The sequence below is a fragment of the Ambystoma mexicanum genome, chromosome 10 (genome assembly GCF_040938575.1).
Source record: "Ambystoma mexicanum isolate Mex_15411 chromosome 10, UKY_AmexF1_1, whole genome shotgun sequence".
Taxonomy (NCBI): Eukaryota; Metazoa; Chordata; class Amphibia; order Caudata; family Ambystomatidae; genus Ambystoma; species Ambystoma mexicanum.
In genome coordinates this window covers 965,431,219-965,451,638 of record NC_090932.1, presented here as the reverse complement: position 1 = coordinate 965,451,638, position 20,420 = coordinate 965,431,219, and positions in this window count along the sequence as shown.

Below are 20,420 nucleotides of genomic sequence, written 5' to 3'. Positions count from 1 at the left end.
TACATGCTTTTATACCCGGTGAGACTAAAGGTGATACATACCAACAGGGCTCTTTTGTTTGACACCCCAGCGGAGGCCCGTGAATGGATGAACGGGGAACAGATCCCGGATGTCGATGTGAAAAGGCGGAGGTCACGGTGAGTCATAGCACAGGGCCGCAACCAGGGCCCTTAACCCGCAGAATACGGGAGCAAAATGGCCGAAGCTAGGCACAGCTGGAATGAATCCTCGAAGAGCGACACCGAAGACGAACACCCCCCTACCCCCTGAAGTTATTGAAGGTATATATACCCGCCCGTAGGGCACCAGGAGACCATGTTCGATGAAACAGAGCGGAAACGGGACAGTCATAACGAGGGAAACCTCGCTGGACCTGTTTTTGGTTTGGGGAGTTTAAAGTTATGGGGGGGAGGGAAAGCGGGAATTGACACTAAAGTTGGGGACCTAAAGGGGGAAACACCAAGACCACTAGGAGCTTACATGATCAGTTCAGCGAAAGAACAGCCTCGAGAGATGCCTCGCTCGGACGCTCAACCAACCGGCACCCATGACTGACTAAATCAAAATTATGACATGGGATGTCAGAGGCATGAACAGATTTGTCAAGCAACGCCGCATACAAGCATATTTAAAAAGGTGCAAGGTTGGGATTGCCATGCTCCAAGAGACCCACCTGAGCGCAAAAAGCAAGAAGCAATTGCCAAGACCTGGCGCAGAACCCTAATAGGATCCTCTTACTCATCCTATGCCAGAGGGGTCCTGATCTGGATCAGCCCGACCATTCCCATCAAGTTGGCAGGCACCAAAACGGACGACAAGGGAGGATGACGCTGGCACATGGCACCATAGAGGGAAAAGAGGTATGTCTAATCAGCACCTATGCACCCAATCATGATGCCACAGTCTTCTTCCGCTCACTATACTCACGGCTCAGCCCTTACAGAGATAGCACCATGATATGGGGGGGAGATCACAACTGCACTCTTGATCCCTGTAAGGACAGATCAGATGACAGACACACCCGTCCATCCCCTCCTGCCAAAAATTCTAACCACACTAACACATTAGCTCCTACTCCAAGATCTGTGGAGGGAACAACACCCGGAACAACGGGAATACTCCTTCTACTCCCCACCTCACACAGTCCACACCTGATTAGATTACATATTTCGTGAGCCGAGAGCAGCAGGGCGCATTTGGGGATGCACACTACCTGCCCAGGGTGCTATCTGACCACTCTCCTTTAGCGATCACCTGGGAGGTGCTCCCACCCAGGCCCCCGCTGCCCACTTGGAGGCTCAAGAGCGAGGCCCTACTCGACTCAGCTTTCCGGGAGCACATACAGGAAAGCACAGAGGAGTAGGCAATCAAACCTGAATAGCGTGAGGTGTATAGGCATGGTGTGGGAAGCATATAAGGTGTTCATGAGGGGGGACATGATTGCAATGGTGGCAGGCGCTCAAAGATCCATCATAGTCTTACTAGAGCGCACCGAAAAAGAGCTGGTAGATCTGGAGGGGAAGGCTGACTCAACCCCAGAACACCTGCAGAGGGAGTTTGAACTTAGACAAACCTGCCTAACTCACTGGGAGGCCCTGGGGAAATTAAGATACGTCAAACACACCGAGAGAACCCACGCCCTGGGGGACAAACCCGGAAAACTATTAGCCTGGCTCTATAAGAGGGGAACCCCCCGGACACCTATCTGCCACATTCGCAAACCAGACGGCACCACTGCGCACACGCAGACAGAAATAAACTCAGTCTTTTCAGATTCCTACCAAGACCTATACTCCAACGCCACATCCCCTACGGACATCGAAATAGACAATGTCTTGGATATTATTAAGCTACCCAGATTAGACACGCAGATGGCGGAAGCCCTTGACGATCCCATCACACCTGATGAGGTGAAGGCAACCATTCAATCCCTGCCATCTGGAAAATCCCCAGGCACGGATGGTCTCCCAGGGGAATTCTACAAGACATACCAGGAGACCCTAGCCCCTTTACTGGCCCAAGTCTTCAATGAGGCTTACAAGACTGGCACCCTCCCTGAAACCATGAGGGAAGCCGTTATCATTCCCCTCCTGAAACCTGGGAAGGACGGTGCGGACTGCAGCTCATACAGGCCCCTCTCCATGTTAAATGTAGACAATAAGATCCTAACGGCCCTGCTAGTGCAGAGATTGTGTAGAGTGATCCCCCTACTGATACACCAGGACCAAATGGGCTATGTGCCCGGGCGCTCCATTTCTGAAAACCTGCGCAGGCTGCACCACGTCGTATACAGCACCGAAAACACACCCTTGAAATACGAGGTGGTGCCCTTAGACGCTACCAAAGCCTTCGATTCTGTGCGGCAGAAATGGCTGTATGCCACCATGATAAAAATGGGGATGGGGCCTGTCTTCCTGAAATGGACCCAGCTGGTATACACCAATCCCACTGCCAGGATACGCACTAATAAAACATACTCCAATAGATGGGCCCTCCACAGGGGCAAGAGACAAGGATGCCCGCTTTCCCCCATATTATATATCTTGGCCATAGAACCCATAGCAGCTTACCTACGACAGGAATATGGAGATGGGGCATAGAGATAGACCGCGTAACCCACCTCATCTCAATGTACGCCGATGACATGCTTCTATACCTACACAACCCTGAACACCTACTCCCATGCATCCTGGAAACTCTAGACGGATTCCAGAGATACACGGGGATCCAGATTAATAAGGACAAATCTTGCAAAATGAATGGACTTCTGGGGAAAACTGCCGCTCTCTGTGGCAGGGAGGGCTGGCCTCCTCAAAATGGTGGCGCTGCCCCGGTTACTACACAATTTCACCAACGTCCCATTCGATGTCCCCCCTCCCTTCTTCAGGGAAATAGACAAACTTTGCAGACGTTTCTTGTGGCAGGGAGGCAGACATAGAGTGGCGCTAGAGACACTACAGAGACCCTATGAAAAGGGAGGCATGAAAATCCCCAACTTCAAACTTTACTACTTGGCAAGTCAGCTCAAGCATGTAGTGAAATGGATGGTGGACAAAACCACAACAGACACCCGACTCTTACAATCAGCCTTGCCTCAGATGCTACTCAGGGACCTACTCTGGGTCCCGACCGCCACACTGCAAAACAGCCCATACCTGGTTAAGCTTGGGACCCGGATGTGGAAACGCACCTGCAAAACTGTGAGAGTGGATGACCCGTACACTCCACAAATCCCCATAGCAGCAATCATGGCCAACAGACCCTGGGGACAAACGGAAACACGTAGCTAATGGGAGCCCCACGGCGTGGCCACGCTGGGGGACCTGGTTCAAGAACAAGAAATCTTAACGTTTGCAGAACTCAATAAGACCACGGGTCTACCACCAGGGCAGTTCTTGCTCCATAGAGCTGTGGTGCGGAGCATGGTGGACAGATGGCCAGAAGCCACGAACATGGTAACAGAGCACGAGGTCATCGAAACCATGCTAAACGCGGCTGAAGGGGGTCATGAAATCTCATGACTATATGGGGCACTAACAGAGGGCACGACCAGAAACAAGCTCAAAAGTAGAGCGAAGTGGGAGCAAGAACTGAGCCTTGAATTTGATGACAAGGAATAGGAGAAAATAACTCATTGTCACAAACAAATCTCCTAGTGGGCTGTCATTTCAATGTCTTTCTGTTGTGAGGTTACCCTACATTGTCCACAACAAAACCCACAACACAAGCAACAAAGTCACGACCAGTGTAACATGTGCCCCACTGAGTGCTGTGCAACAAATGCAAACAAGAACTCCACATCCACCCATCACCATGTGTTTTCCACACACCCATGCAGTCAAATCCACATACCTCTGCCAAATGCAGTGAAGAAGCAGGTAACACTTACCCCTTGTCCTGGTGAGGGCACATTGTAAACACACTGATCCGGCTTCAGTCAGATTGAGACTCAGAGGACTCCCAAATATAGATCACTGAGAGATTGAAAACCCAGGATCCCCTTGGAAGCACTCCCAATGCCACGAAATGGCATCCCCTGATTTCCGTGGCATTAGGACAGTTCAGTAAACACTGGCAGGGGAGCCAATGATGGAAAGTCGGAATGCAAACATCTCATTGTTTGCAGTGAAGACAGGATCTGGCACAAGACAGCTGGTCAAAGAGGCAGCAGACATACCGAAAGGCAAAGCACAGAGGCAACTGGCACAAAAGAGACAAGCAGACAAGAGAAAGGAATGAGAAAAGCAGGCCAAAGAGACTGCCACACAAAAGGGAGGAACGCATAGCAGAGTTCACAGGGACTGGCCTGAAAGGGGACCACTGTGCTGTGAACAGAAGGGAGCATTGACATGCACTGAGCAGCAGTGAACAGGCAGCACACTATATGCTAGTGTGCTCTGCATGGAACATGTCCCCATGGGAAACAACAACACCAGGCCAAAGGCTGTGAATGGTGTCTAGGTTGAACATGACATCCCCCAAATGGCCTGCAATGCTAGGCTGATCATGGACCCCGAAGGGTCAGAAGTACTTAGAGTGGACTGCCAGCATGGATAGACATGATATGAACGAGAAGCTGCACGACAGGCAACACACGTGAAAAACTGCAAGCTATGACACACTAGACTCCCATCACTGGGTGTCCTAACACCTATGCATCAGGATGTGCCACCCTCATGACAACTCACCAATAAATTCCCTACAGTGACAGCCTCCTTCACAACAATACCCCCACAACAACTTCCCCCTGTTTGAGATGCAAAAACGGCAAGCATACAACTACCAGCAAACCAATACCATGTGTACCCACACCCATGAAACCAGACCCGCTCACATCAGTACAAGCTAACACAAACTACACCCCACACAGTGCTAGACTCCCTGCCACCAAAAACACCACAAGTGCCACTGTAAGTGCATTTGTCTTAGATACTCAAGGTACCCACCTGCCTGACATCCACAGCATCCCACCTGAAACAACATTCTGAACTTTTAAAGCCATGCATTGCATAAATGTAAAGCCACTGGACAGCCATGTCAACTCCCATATGGAACAAGGAAATTGGCATGGACCATCCAGTGTCAACATCTGAATGTACAACAAACCAAGCATCCTCAACTGTCAACATCCCAACAGCAAGCTCACCAACAGATAAATCAGTGGTAGCAAAGGAAACAGATTACTAGCACAGCAGAACATGCACCCTGGTAACAGGAGTCAGTCTCTGCGGGGTGCGGCTATAAGTGGGGACATTGCAGGTATACAAGTTCTGCACACACACTTTCAGGTGTCACATATGCCTTTGGGTCCTTCATGAATGCAGGGGAGGGAAAGTAATCCAAGTGAGGAGGTTATGGTGTTGGGAGTGGAAGTACAAGTGTGGTAGCTGATGTGAGGGAAGACTAAGGGCAAGAGTGAGACAGGATTTTGATCGATGAATGTATAGCAGTATAGTGTAGAGAGAGAGAGGGGGATAGGGATATTGCAGTGCAAGGAGAAGACTGGCTTGTGGGGAGATGAGAAGAGACATGTAGTACCTTACGTTAGGTGAGGGCAGTGAGAAGGTTGGCAAGAGAGGAAGACAGACACAGAAACACATGAATAAAAACTAGCATGGCCAGAGAGCCTGGAAGACGCATAGATGGAAAAGTTGCACATGTCGGGGGTGAGGAAGAAAAAAAGTTGGTGATAGGGAACGACAGACTGGAAAAATAAGGCCACCTGTGAAAGGTCAATCAGCAGCTTCATCTCACAGAAACAACATGCAGAAATCAATATGCCAATGAAAACCTAAGAGAGACACATGTCCGCAACTTCCCGACAAATAAGTGCCTCCAACCACATGCCCATACCCTGCAACAACACCCACCCCCCACCTCCTCAGGACACCACTGCAAATGGACATGAAATCAATATGCAGCTGTACAATCACCTTCCAACAGACCACAAACCTTGGACATGACTGTCCCAGTAAGTAGGCCTGGATCACTGGGTACACTGGCAAATCCTACAGGGACAACAGATGAACAGAAGGTGGGGGAGTGGACAATGCACCACATGCATGTGGAGAAACACAAATCTGCACTGACGTTTACCCTGACTCAAAAATAACACCCCCAGGAAAAACATGTGTGAGAATGCATGCAAATATTGTGATGACTGATACAGATAGAACACACGAGAATGTGCTCATACTTACCTGCTGACAGATCTGCCTTGATCTGATTCCCTCATCACCTCATCTGGAAACTACCTCCTCATTTGTGAAAGAAGGGCAGAGGGCATGGTGACTATGGGGGTGAAAGGGCGCAGGGCTGACCCGCATGGAGTGCAGTCACTGGGCAAATCAGGATCACTGCAACATCATGTCACCAGCCATAGTACCAAATCATGCATACAGCACATATGTGGAAAAGGTCCATCAACCGATTGTTACCTGCACATGTCACCCTGTTGTACTCAAGGCAACCATGGCAGGTGACAACCTTTTGCATGGCTGTATCTCCAGTACTGCAATCATCAACCCATTGAGAGGCACAGCACATCTCAAAATGAATACAAATAAAAAAGACATCTTGGAATGAGGAAAAAAATACATGCCTCTATCCTGGACAGGGGTATTGAAAATCAAGATAAAATTGGTCCTTCCCCATCAATGGGTCATGAACAATGAAAATTCAGACCACACTGGTCAGGTAAAGAAAAGAAAAAAAAAAGTCCATCCTGGACTGGGGGCAAACCATATGTCCACCTGGGAGGAGGGAATGGGAGGGTGCTTGTTCAAATCCACATGAGTGGACATTAAAAAATTGAAAAGAAAAAAAAAATCCTCCATGAGCTCATGGACATCACAGCAACGGTGGTTGAGGAGGTGTGGATGTGCTGGGCCCCTCATCCTGTGAATGATCTGCAGGTGATTGCGTTGGTGGATCCAATCTACACATTGCCAAAGCCTGGTCTTAATTGGCCAGGGCCAGCCATGACACTGAAGCATGCACCAACATCCCAATGGCGGTGAGGTCACGATGCGCTTCCTCATGAATGGCTACAGAGTCTGTATGCATGCTCACTCATGACGCATTGAGTTGCTTGGACAGTGTCTGCCTCAGGGCATCCATCTCCTCATGGAGCTGTGTCCTTGTGGCTGAGAGTTCCACATGCAGTGCAGTCCTCAAGCTCTCCATCTCATGGTGATTTGATTTACGAGATGCCAACATCTCACGCCTCAGGGCCACTCTCTGTGCCCCAGCATCTGCATGCAGGGACTCCTGCAGACACGTCAGATCTGCCCGTTGGCCCTTGATGTTGCCCCCCCGGCCAGTCTGTGGGAGCGGCTTGAGGACCGCATGATCTGCAGCCGTTGCGCATTCCGGGCCTCTGGTGGGGTCACGTTCTTGGCCAGTTGATCGATGCCCTCTGCTATTCTATCCAACAAATTGCTCTGCTGGATGGCGTTATGCAATATGTTCTGGTCCCACACTGTCTCTCCAGACTGCACATGTCCACCACATTTGCAGGGCCCACGGCAGTTTGATGCAAGGGGCCAGACCCATTGCTGTGGTGCCTCCATCGTTGGCTGCAGGCCTTCAACTCTCTATTGGACATCAGCCCCAGAAACTGACATCAACTCATGAGAGGGTGGCCTTGCAGCTGTAACCACTGCGAACATGGGGCCTGCAAACTACTGGCCTTGTGAAGCCAACTGTACCGCTGCAAAAAGAACAGCCCAATCTGACCTGACTGTTGGGACATTAACCTTCTCCCTCAGTGAGTCCTCCACATCTGGTTCTGCATGCGAATCAGCAGAGTCAGAAGAATCTGAAGAGGCCAAGGCGCAGCTGATAATGGCCTGTAGCACCTGTGGATTTTTGCAGTGCAGCACATGATGGCATTGACTGGTGGATTGACGTGCCACCACCTCTTCTTCCTCCTCTGTATCTGCTGCACCATCACCTGCACATGGACAGAGATTGACATTTGGAGTCATGTGTGTTCTGACAAACATGCACATGTGCACCAAAGGGCAGACAGTCACAAAATGGCAGGACACTCATGCTTCTGACATTGTGATTTGTCACACTTTTAGCTGTATACCATGGATATATGGCATGTCCTCACATGCAGCACCACCCCACCCCTGGTCCAGTCCATGCCGTTAGTGGACACGTAGACATACTGAAGTGGCAGACACAATGATGCGAGGGAGGAGGCATGTGTCTTTCATGCATTGACTGATGGACACATGCAGGGCTATCATGTGAGACAGGTGGTAATATGTTGAGCCATATGTGCACATTTGTGAATCGACCATGCACCCACATGACATGCAATGCAAGCAGGCATACTCATTGGCATCATTCATGCCCCTAACCTTTTGCATGGAATGTCTACAGCCATTTCAATTGCCTGACTGGCCAACTTGCCATGAAGAACCACCATCAGCAATTATTCACCATGTCATGTCTACCGCTGCCACTTGCATTTCACAAGTGAAGTTGCATATTCACAAGGCTTGCTGCACAGGGCAATGGTCTGTGGGCATTGATTCCCCAGTAGGCTGTTCACACCACACAGTGTCATGGCAGATACTTCAGAAATGCATCCTGACAAAGCATCCTGTAAGAGCATGTGACAATACTAACATTAAACACTGCAGCAAATGATGTGGGAGGTCGACATATACAACAAGTACCTGAAGTACAATGCTATGAGATAATGATAATGAAGTGTTATTTATAAAGCGCCTTAATCCAAAAGCGCTTTACAGAGCACATATTTACATACAATATCACCCAACCGAAATTAGTACTCATTTATCGACCTCGCAAGGATGAAAGGCTGAGTTGGCCTTGCCGGGATTCGAACCTGCCACCTGCAGATCACGCTCAGATCACAGCAGCGAGCGCTCAACCCGCTGTGCTATCTTACCGGCCTACAGTTTAGGCATAAAAACTGTGTCAATGAATGAAACTTGTGGATGTGGTATTTTTTGGCATGACACAGAGGTGTGCCCTGTGGGTGATGTGTGCCTGTCAGGGGTGCATGTCATGGGATATTACACTTTGCACATGTGTCGGACATGCAAATCCTGCATGCAAGTACTGGCACGGCCATGTGGACCACACAGGAAAGTCAATGAATGCAGGCCATGTGACAGAAGTGTGCATGTTAGCAAACAAGCATTGCTAAGGATGGCTGACAACTGCAGTCAGCTGTAGAGCTACACAAATATGTGTAGGTCAACCATGATTGTCGACACAAACTATGCATGAAAATGCCACTCACCCGATGAGTCAACGCCTCCAATGTCTTGCATCTGCTCAATGCTGAGTTCCCTCGTGCCCTATTCAATTGGAGTTATTTCCTCCTCCTCATCTGGCCCCCCTGCAGTGGCCAGTGCAGAGGCCAGGTTGGCACTGAGCTTGTGCTTGGTCTTCTACGTGAGATCCTTCAACCACTTCTGCCCCTGTTCAAAATTGCGCTTCTCCAGACCTAAGGCGTTGATTAGGTCAGTGACATGCTGCATATGGGAACATCTCATGATGGTGTTCAGTCACATAGTTAACAATAATCTCATTAGTGAAGCACCTCTTCCTCTGCGGACCTATCTCCTGTGCTGGGTCTTGTGTTGGAGCCTCTTCCTGCTCTGCAGGGAATCCCTCCTTAGCCCTAGTGGACATAGGTAGTGCTGAGCCACCTGTCTGGCTGTGACCACATTGACGTCCAGGTGCCGGTTCACCTGTGGGCTTAGACCCACCTCGTCCTCCTGGGGCAGGGCAGATGTGTCCTCACAACATCCCTGACCCCCTCTACTCCATCTCTCTCTTGGGGCCTTTTCACTCATGTTGCAGATGTTAAGGTGAAGTGGAAGGCACACCAGGATATTGTTCTGGGCAATATGAGGAAGGGAACAGTCTCCATGATGTGTGGCCCAGCAAGGCTCCAATGTACCCCAAAAGCAAGAATATGCATACGCAATGTGCAGAAAGCTTCCAAAAGTTGGAAAAAGCAGTAAGCGATATGGAGAGGCAGACCTACACTCAGAAATATAGTACGCAATATGCGCAAAGCTTCCTGAAGTTGGGTAAAGTGGTAAGCGATACACAAAGGCACCCCTAAGCTCAAATACTGTGTACGTGACACACGAAGGCCTCAAAATTGACATAAATACACGCACATAGGCACAGAGGCAACCCCTAAAAAGAAAAATATGGTACGTGTTACCTGAAGGAAATGGTTTGCGTAACTCTCCCAAATACCTGTAAATGATACTCATCTCTCATCGTTCCTTCACGCACACAACGAGTGTCATGCATCGTGACTCTCAAATATCACTGTCAAGCCGCGAGCCGCGTAGGCATGCTGCGGGCAGTGCGTGTCACGTAACTTATGCGTTACGGGCCTTTACTCTGTTTTCGGTTACCTTCATAGCTAGACATGGAAGAAACCCCTCTCCTGCCTCTATGTCAGTTATACTGCCTCCTCCTGCCCTGCACTGTCTCCCACCTTGCCATCTGCTGCTGTCTGCCCAGTGTAAGTGCCTGCTGCCCACATGCACTGCGTTGGGAGTGCCTGCTGACCTGCCATATCCTGTGCTCCTTTGTCTGGCCCTGTGACCACTTCTGCTGCCATGTCGGACTCCCACTTCTCCATTGCACCACCACTTCTCCACAGCCCATCTCCAGGACCACTTTGCCCACCCACACCAGCCTCATGGTTGCCATGTCTGCACCATCATCCTCTCAACACAGGGGTAGTCCCACAGCAGCGAGGCAGGGAAGTTGGCATCCTGATGTATCAGGTCCTGGAGAACTATGATGCCCTCTTCGACCCATCAAAGCAACCGAGGAAAGAAGGACGCAAGCATATCAGGGAGGACATAATGGCTGCGATCAATGCAGACGGGTGGAAGTCCGCTTCCCAAGAGCACCCATAAGCAATGGGAGGACCTCAAATCCAGGACCCCCAGGAAGGCATTGCGTGCCCTGAAGGCCGTTGCAACCGTGTAGGTGCACCGTGCAGGCAGGTGCAAGTTTTCCAACACCAACATGCAGGTCCTGGCGATGTTCTACCCAAAGCTGTATATCCAGATCTGCAATTGGCAATGGTGTCTGGAGGCTGCTAGTGAGTAGCCATGTGGTGCTCTGCTCAACAGTGCATGTGTTTTGTGCATGGGCCTGTATGTTTTAGTTACACCGTTATGTAGGCAGCATGTGTGTTTCAGTGATCCACAGTGGCATACAGTCCCCAGTCAATGCTCCCCATGTGTGAAGTGTGACATCTGTTCATTGGACATGCGCTGGCATTTGCACTGTGTGTAGTTAAACAGTTGCACAAACTGACTTGAAGGTCAGACGTGCTTGCACAGCAAGGGTGCCGGATGAGGATGTGGTGCCCATGTGAGGGGCTTGCATGATGGACATGACGTAAGGACCATTGCAATGTGTGGCTATCCACCCGCAACATCTGGAGGAGACACATTCACAATGGATGTATGTCAGTGTCAAGTTGTGGCATTGACATTTTGGGGACATTGATGTGATCTGTCATGCTGCTGCATGTGTACTCTGAGTTGCGTGCACATGCCATGTGTATGTGCTATGACATACTCACGGGTGCCTATGCAATTGATGCATGCATGTGTTTCATGCTCACAGTTCAGGCTGTCAGGGAGGCATGTTGTTTGAAGTGATTGTGTGGACAGATGCCCAAGCAGGTGTTGGCATGGTCATGCTGTGAGTGGTGCAATCATGGGTGTCTACTGGGAGCCAACACTCCAATGTATGTCTTGCTACCAATGTATACACAGCAGTACCCTGGACTATCTGTGGTTCCATGAATTCCATGTTTGGCCGACATACCAGTTGACTCCCTACCCACCCCAGTGCTCCTGTGCCATCTCTCCGGTAGCGATGCCGCAGGTTGTAGTTGGGTCACATCGCCATTGTGCCATGTCATATTTCTTGGTATGTGTCTGCACACTGCCCTCTTTGTGCTGTATTTACATGTGAATGTGTCATGACTGGGGTCATCATTGACCCTGGATGGTTGTGTCTGTTTCAATGGGATTTACATGGCCGTGTGTCTGAATGTGGATGTTGCTGGTTGTACCATGCCAACTTCATATTACTGTAAATGTTGTGTATGCCACACAGGCTAGGACACTGTACACTGATGTCTTTGTTCTGTGTCTCCTTTACCGCAGTTGCTGCAGATGGAGAAGAGGGCGGAAGCGATGCTGTGGAGCGTGGAAGCGGGGACCATTCCACCGGACAAAGGTGCAGGCCCCAGCCACTCCCCTGTGACAGCTCATCTTTGGGAAGTGATGTAGATGAGATAGCACCAGGACCATCAGGCGTGGCTGCTGAGGGTAAGTGCCAGGAGGTGAAGGTGGCAGGATATTTCTCAGCAGCTGTGGGACAGGGTGATGCCACACATGGGGGAAGACACACTGGAGTCATCCAGGTTGACAGAGGGGGCGGTGGAGGAGGTGGCCATTGCAGCCCAGTCCACATGGTCAGGTGGGGGTTTTGAGGTGGGTGTTCATTCTGCAACCCTCACCAAGGGGCATGAGGCTGTGCAGGCCAACGTAGAGGTGCCCATTTCAAAATCCTGTTCCTGGGCCATTGGATGCAACAGTGCACACCTTCCAGGATCCCGCCACCCAGACCAGCATCCTCTTCCCAACTGATGTGTCCCTCAGGAACCAGGTGATGCCCCTGCTGACTGGCCCCACAAGGCGGACCGCAGTCATTTGTGATGATGGACAGGCTACTCGTCTTACGCTTGTCCATCATCACAAAGAGCTGTGCAACCTCATGGCCTTGCTGAAAACAAGCCTTTCCTCTGGTGGGCTCTGTGGGCTGATCACTGCCGCAACCCCATTCTCAAATGCCTTCTCTGTGCACCAGTTGTCCTCCAGGCTGCCTTCTGGGCCACATACCAGCACGGCCCCCTGTGTACCAGTCCCACCACCAATGCCCCATCTGGTGGAGCTAACATCGCCATGCAAGGTGGGAGTCCCATCTACATCAGATGAGGCGGTAACTGTGCCTAACCAGGCACTGACACAGACACAGGCAATGGAGGGTTAGCAGGCACCTCAGGGCAGTACAGGTGCCGTACTCCACCGACAAATTACTATTTATATTTCAATATTTATATTCGCCCACTGTTAGAAATATTTGCGGAATTCAGCTTATTTTATCACTCCTATGCCGACAATACCGCAGCCCCTCTTGAAAACAAAAAAGAAAAAAAATTGTTTCATTCTAACTCATGGTTCACGGATGACTTACTAAATCTGCGCCAACGTAAGCGCCAAGCCCTCAAAACATGGCAGGCAAATCCCTGTGAGGCCACCAAAGTAGACTTCCTTTGTATCTCTAAAAAATACAAAAATGCAATATTCAAGGCAAAGTCAGAAACCTACAATAAACGTATCCTGGAAGCCAACTCCCACTCAAAAGAGCTCTACACCATCTTTAAAGAGCTCACTATCCCCCCTATCTGCACAGATGAGATCGTTAAGGATGAAGCCTGGTGCAATAGCATCCAAACAGCGATGTTAAATAAAATAGACCTTCTCCAAACTAAAATAGCAGAACACTATAGGGCTCTACACCCCCAACAGACCCTCTCCGTCAATACCGCCAAAGATAAGCACACCTCAAAATTCAATTTTTCGCCAATCACCGAGTCGGACACTCTCCACATCCTTAAACAGCTCAAACCATCTCAATGCAAAGGCGACGTCTGCCCCCCCAACATAATCAAAGAGTGTGCTGCACCCCTCGCACCGATCATCACAGCTTTCATTAATGCCTCATTCAAGACGGGTAAAGTCCCGGACAGCCTTAAAGAGGCGTGGGTACGCCCGCTCTTAAAGAAACCAACCTTGGACCCCGCCCAACCTAACAATTACCGGCCCATTACAACGGTTCCATTTCTCTTAAAAATCCTAGATAAAGCTGCACATATGCAGATACAGGCCTACCTGGAAAACAACTCTGTCCTAGGCAAAAGGCAGTCCGGATTCCGTAAAGGTCATGGAACTGAAACTGCGTTACTAGATCTGAAGAATCAAATCACCCTAATCCTAGATAAAGGTAAGCCGGCCCTCCTGCTCCTCCTAGACCTTTCAGCTGCTTTTGATTTAGTCGATCATGCCATTCTCACGAACCACCTAACTCAGGCCGCTCATTTCTCCAAACAAGCCACAATGTAACGCTCACCTGATTCTCGCAGAGGCGCCGGTCTTGACTGGGCGACTACTGTATCTTCAAAGGTGATGTGTAGCACCCGGTTGGCTCTTTGGGCTGGACCTCTGTGCACTGTATGCCTGACGTGTAGAGTAAGATGTCTGCAGATGGAAAATATGGGGTTAATGAACTGGGGTTATTGGGGTGTCCCTATCTCTTTCCTCTTCTCCTCTCCTGTAGACCCCCAAAGGTTAACGCTCTCACCTTAGGTAAGTGAATGCCAAGCTCTCCATCTGCCTCGGGGCAGGGTGCTGTAGCCAGTTTCTTCACTGGATAGGTAGCACAGGCCTCTTGACTTCAGAGGACTGCTGTCCGTCGTTTACTGCACGAACGGTAAGTTTCGAGTCATTCAAATGTCTTTTTAAAGTCTTTAGTAATGATGTCTCTTGTTTTGCAGGGTTCCGGCGATGGCGGATGACGGGCTGAAGTGAGTTGTAGATGGAGCCCGTGTGATGAATAGAAGCGCCTGGAAGCAGTGAGTAAGCGCTTGTTGCCTGTTTCACGATGCGCTCTAACTGTCTTTTTATTTTGCAGGTACGAGTTCGGAGCGGCTGCAGGGTGCCGGAATACCCACTGGATTAGATGTGGAAAGGAGTAATGGCACGTGAGTATTAAAGTTCCCCAATGTCTTTAAACGCACCTTGTTTTGTCTTTCAGATGCGGATGCAGCGCCGAAGGCCTCCGGAGCGTGCGAAGAGTTGGTAAGCTTTTGTCTTTCAGATGCCGGAATGCAGTATGAAGACCTCCGGAGCGCACGAAGAGTAGGTAAGCCTTTGCCTTTCAGATGCCGGAATGCTAACCTGTTCTTTCTTGTCTTTATAGGGGTTGCTGAAGACTGGATTCAGGATGGTAAGCCTTTTTCCTTAGGCCCAGGACTGGATGCAGAAGACACGATGAGCGTCCTGCTGCAGAGGGTGCAGAATAACGCAAAGCAAGATTCATCCACCGGGTGTGGTTTAAATAGCCTCCTGTAGTGCTTAGGTGTCTCCTTCCACAGCCACGCCTAAGTAAGAAAAGAGTTCCTGGTAAGAAAAGAGTTCCTGCCTTCCAGAAGAGTTCCAATGTTCTAAATCTAGGGAGTGGCTCCAGCCCCATCCAACAGGAAAAGTAGTTCCAAACAGAAGAGGATCAGAGGCTCAACTGGCAGGCAAGTAAGCAGCATGGTCTGCTGCAGGTAAGTCCACCCAAGCATTATGAGCCCGGCGCTTCCAGCGCTGGGACTGGGCATATTTATGAGCCTGGTGCCACTGGCGCCAGGACTGGGTCCAAAAGGTCCCAATTGGGACTGGTTGGCACTCGGAACCTGGGTTATGGATCTGCTTCCAAGGGAGTTGGGAAAACCCTGACCTTTTGGAAGCAGAGATCATGACAGTACCCCCCCTCAAGGCCCCTCCCAAACCGGGCTTCTCCGGGGGTTTTGGCTTGTCAGGAAATGTTCGGTGAAATCTTTTGATTAGGCGAGGAGCGTGGACATATTCAGCAGGTTCCCAGGATCTCTCTTGGGGGCCGTAGCCTTTCCAGTCAATTAGGTAGAATAGTTTAGATTTGGAGATCTTGGAGTCCAGAATGCTTTTGACTTCAAACTCGAGTTCTCCATCCACTAGGATAGGTTTTGGAGATTTGGTTAGTCGGGTTTGAGGTTGCACGGGTTTTAATAGAGAGACGTGGAAGACCGGATGTATCTTCATGTGCGGGGGCAAGTCCAACTTGACCGCTACTGGGTTTACTATGGTAGTGATGGAATAGGGACCAAGGTATCTTGGGTTGAATGTGCGTGGCCCTATTAGAGATAGATATTTGGTGGATAACCAGACTTGATCCCCTACTTGATAGTGAGGGGCTTCCTTCCGATGTTGATCTGCTCCTTTCTTGTATTGTTCTTTAGCCCTTTGAAGGTGAGAAACAGCTTCCTTAAAGGCTTGGGTGATTGTAGAATGCAGGTAGTCTACTGCTGGTGTTTCAAGATCTTGGAGGGGATCCAACTCCGAGGTTCGAGGGTGACTGCCGTACAAAAGAAAAAACAGGGTTTTCCCAGTTCCCGAATGGACAGAGTTATTGTAGGCATACTCGGCTATCCAAAGGATATCTTTCCAAGTTTTTTCAGTTTGTTGCAGCATGCAACGTAAATACTGTTCCAGAGTTTGATTGGTCCTCTCGGTTTGTCCGTCGGTCTGAGGGTGGTGACTGGTCGATAGTCTCACATCAATTTGAGCCGACCGACAGCAACTTTGCCAAAAATGAGAAATAAATTGACTACCTCGATCCGAAATTAGAACCGAAGGAAAACCGTGCAGTCGGACGATGTTTTCGAGAAATTCTTGGGCCAGAGTTGCTGCTGTTGGCAAGCCTTTGAGCGGAATGAAATGCGCCATCTTGGAGAATAAGTCCACGATTACTAGAATCGTATTGTATCCGGAGCATGGAGGTAGATCGGTGATGAAGTCCATAGAAAGCGTATGCCAAGGGCGAGGTGGGATGTCAATAGGGCGTAAGAGGCCTGCTGGTCTTTCCTTTTGACTCTTGTTTTGGGCGCATACTCCACAGGACATTATAAAGTCTCTGATATCTTTTTTCCAAGACGGCCACCAGAAGTAGCGCTTGATCTTTTCTGAGGTCTTGGCTATACCGGGATGACCTTCCATTAAAGAGTCGTGATAACAAGAGATTACTTTTTTCTGTAAATCTGTGCTGGGTAGGTATAATCGTTCTTGGAAATACAATAAGTTGTCCTTTACTGCAAAGTCCTTTCCCTGCAGATGCCAATTCTGTATATCTGCTGGAGTTACAAGTTGCCTGGCTTTATCCTTAACTTCCTCTATGGATTCTGTGGCGATTACACCCAGAATTCTTTGTTCGGGAATGATTGGTACAGGTTTAGGGTTGATCAAGTGTTCTTCCACTCCCATCCGAGAAAGGGCATCGGCTTTACCGTTCTTTGTACCAGGTCGATAGGTAATTATGAAGTCAAACTCGGCAAAGAATAATGCCCAACGGAGTTGTCTAGAGGATTGGGCTTTTGCGGTTTTCAAATATTGCAGGTTTCGGTGATCCGTAATCACAGTAACGGTGTGTCGGGCCCCCAGCAGATAATGCCGCCAAGCCTTAAAGGCAGACTTGATAGCCAGAAGTTCCTTGTCAGTAATCGTGTAATTGACCTCAGGAGGCGAGAATTTGCGGGACCAAAATGCCACGGGATGCAACTGATTGGTTACCGGGTCCTTTTGTGATAGAACTGCCCCCATGGCAAGGCTTGAAGCATCAGTTTCCACGATGTAGGGGAGTTCGGGGCGAGGGTGTTTTAAGATTGGTGCAGAGATAAATTTAGTCTCCAAATCCTGGAAAGCTTGTTCCGCCTCGGTAGACCATTCAAAACGTTTGTTTTTCTTTAACAAGGCAGTGATGGGCTGGACTATTCGAGAGAACTCGGGGATAAACCTGCGGTAAAAGTTAGCGAAGCCTAACATGCTTTGCACACCTTTTACGGAGGATGGTGATGGCCATTTGAGAACTGCATCGACCTTCTTTGAATCCATACGCACTCCGCCAGGTGATAATATGAATCCCAAGAATTCAACTTCAGTCACGTTGAAAACACATTTTTCCAACTTAGCGAAAAGTTTGTGTTGACGCAATCTTTCGAGGACCATTTTCACGTGTTTCCGATGTTCAGATTCCGATGAAGAATAAACGAGGATGTCGTCAATGTAAACAACAACACATACATCTATGAGCTCTCTGAGTACATCGTTCATAAAATATTGAAAGGCGGCCGGGGCATTGCAAAGTCCGAAGGGCATGACCTGATATTCAAATAGCCCATATTTGGTGCGGAAGGCCGTCTTCCATTCATCACCCTCTTTTACTCGTACCAAGTGGTAAGCTCCTCTAAGATCCAGCTTTGTATATATGCATGCTTTTCTGACTTGGTCCAGGAGTTCAGGAATCAAAGGTAACGGATATCTATTCTTAACGGTGATCTGGTTCAGGGAGCGATAATCGATACAAGTTCTAAGGTCTCCTTCCTTTTTTGGAACGAAGAACAAAGCTGAAGAAGCAGGGGACTTGGAAGGACGAATAAACCCATTTGCCAGGTATTGATCCAGGTATTGTCGAAGGTGAAGGTTCTCAGGCTCGGTGAGGGCATAAATTCTACTACAAGGAGGAGTAGATCCAGGTATCAGGTCTATCTGGCAGTCATAAGACCTATGAGGAGGTAGAGAGTTAGCCTGATCCTTCCGGAAAACATCTTGGTATTCTAGGTATTCGGGAGGTAACTGGGGAGTCTCTGAAGAAATTGCGGCCAGTGCAACACCAGGTGGAGGGTGACAAGTAGAGACACATTCTGGAAACTGGACCGTTCTTGCTCGCCAATCGATCAGAGGATTGTGTTTCTCTAACCAAGGTATTCCTAGAATAATCTGAAACTGAGGGGCCTTGATCACATCGAACATGATCTTCTCATGGTGTCCATCTTGACTTACTAGCGTCACTTCTTGAGTGGTATGCGTTACTGGCCCGGAGGCTATCTCCGTACCATCCACCGTAGTAATGACGTCCTTTACAGCCTTGGGACAAAGAGTTAGATTCATCCTCAAAACCATTTCATGATCCACATAATTGCCGATGGCACCGCTGTCGACGTAAGCTTCAATTGCATGTAATCGATCCGGATTATCAGGGCTAATGAGGACCATAGGTATCACGAAATGCGAGGTCATGGAACTGGTTTTTACGCTCGGCAAGAGGACCTCTATTCTTGTCGGGCGAGGTCGTTTCCCTGCTCAGAGTTTGTAACTTTGGTAACTGCAGCTCCTACTGCCTTCTTGGCAGGTTTCACCGGACAGTCTCGAAGAAAGTGCCCTGAGTTTCCGCAATATAGGCATAATTGCAACTGTTTCCTCCTTTCCCGCTCCCGTTGTGTTAGAGGACCTTTCAGACCCCCTATTTGCATGGGTTCCCCGGAGTCTACTCCTTTGGAAGGAGTTGGCGGTTTGGAAAATACTCGAGCATCAAACTTGGAACGATCGGCCTTCCTGTTCTGCAGCCTGTGATCTATTTGAACGACCAAGTCTATGTAATCCGAACAGTCTTGTGGGGGATTCACTACTTGGGCTAAAACGTCTTTGAGCTCTCCACGTAGACCTCTATAAAACAGCGTAATCCTTTTGTCCTCAGGCCATTGAGTTTCCACTATTAGTCTATTGAAAGATGCAATATAAGCCAAAAGGTCTTGATTACCCTGTCGCAACGAAAGAAGCTCATTGTCCAAGGCCTGCCCCTGTGAATGTCTTGCAAACAGTTTTTCCATACTAAGCTGAAAGGCTTGAAAATCATGGAGAACCGGATCATCTTGATGAACTAGAGGGATCGACCAGTCTGCCGCATTGCCACTAAGGTACGAAAGTACAAAAGCTACTTTAGCTTGATCAGTTGGAAAGGCTGCTGGCCGGCATAAGAAGTGCAACCGGCACTGATTAATAAATACTGCAAACCTCTTTGGGTCACCAGAAAATCGCTCGGGCGGGGCCAGAGGTACATTCCCAGGTAGGTTGATCTGCACTGGATTCATAAAGGATGTTGAAGGAAGATTTGCCCCTGATGCGGGTAACGGGGTCTGTCCGGCTTGTGACTGTAGCACTTGTCTAGCAAGATTGTCTGTTCTCTCCTTGGAAATAATTAGTTCCCTTCTTAGAGCATTCGTTTCCTGACGAGTTGCATGCACTTCTGCCCTTAGTTCCCCAAGTAACCGGGCTAGGGGGTCAGTATCCGAGGTTTCCATAGCGCCTGGGCGAGAGTTTTGCGGTAGGCTTTGCGTTCTGTAACGCTCACCTGATTCTCGCAGAGGCGCCGGTCTTGACTGGGCGACTACTGTATCTTCAAAGGTGATGTGTAGCACCCGGTTGGCTCTTTGGGCTGGACCTCTGTGCACTGTATGCCTGACGTGTAGAGTAAGATGTCTGCAGATGGAAAATATGGGGTTAATGAACTGGGGTTATTGGGGTGTCCCTATCTCTTTCCTCTTCTCCTCTCCTGTAGACCCCCAAAGGTTAACGCTCTCACCTTAGGTAAGTGAATGCCAAGCTCTCCATCTGCCTCGGGGCAGGGTGCTGTAGCCAGTTTCTTCACTGGATAGGTAGCACAGGCCTCTTGACTTCAGA